Here is a 296-nt window from a genome sequence, read left to right on the forward strand (position 1 = left end):
TGTATGTATATATACAGTCTTCGTTTCTTTCTGTTTTTTTGTTAATTTAGACACCTAATGAAAATGACACCTTTTCTCCCTCTCTTTCCTTTTCAAGCAAATTCGTACAAGTACTTTCGTAATTGGAGTTTCTTCTATACCTACACCTGTTGCATATAGGTACTTGGCTTATGTAAATGAGTCAATGAGTATTTGGTTATTCTGTTTTCTTGAAATTTTAAGGAAATGGGAATTCTACATTTCCCTTTTTCCATGTACTCATAACTGTAAGTACGTTGAAATAAATAATTAAGATG

The 296-nt window shown here is 31.1% G+C and overlaps 1 protein-coding gene across 1 annotated transcript in view; it reads left to right on the plus strand.

The window, feature by feature from the left end:
* The window catches only part of LOC119585248 (SH2 domain-containing protein 5-like), a gene marked incomplete at its 3' end in the record, with an annotated part of 12,673 nt that overhangs the window by 11,604 nt on the left and 773 nt on the right, over positions 1-296 (plus strand).

Source organism: Penaeus monodon, chromosome 19, assembly GCF_015228065.2.
Source record: "Penaeus monodon isolate SGIC_2016 chromosome 19, NSTDA_Pmon_1, whole genome shotgun sequence".
NCBI classification, from domain to species: Eukaryota; Metazoa; Arthropoda; class Malacostraca; order Decapoda; family Penaeidae; genus Penaeus; species Penaeus monodon.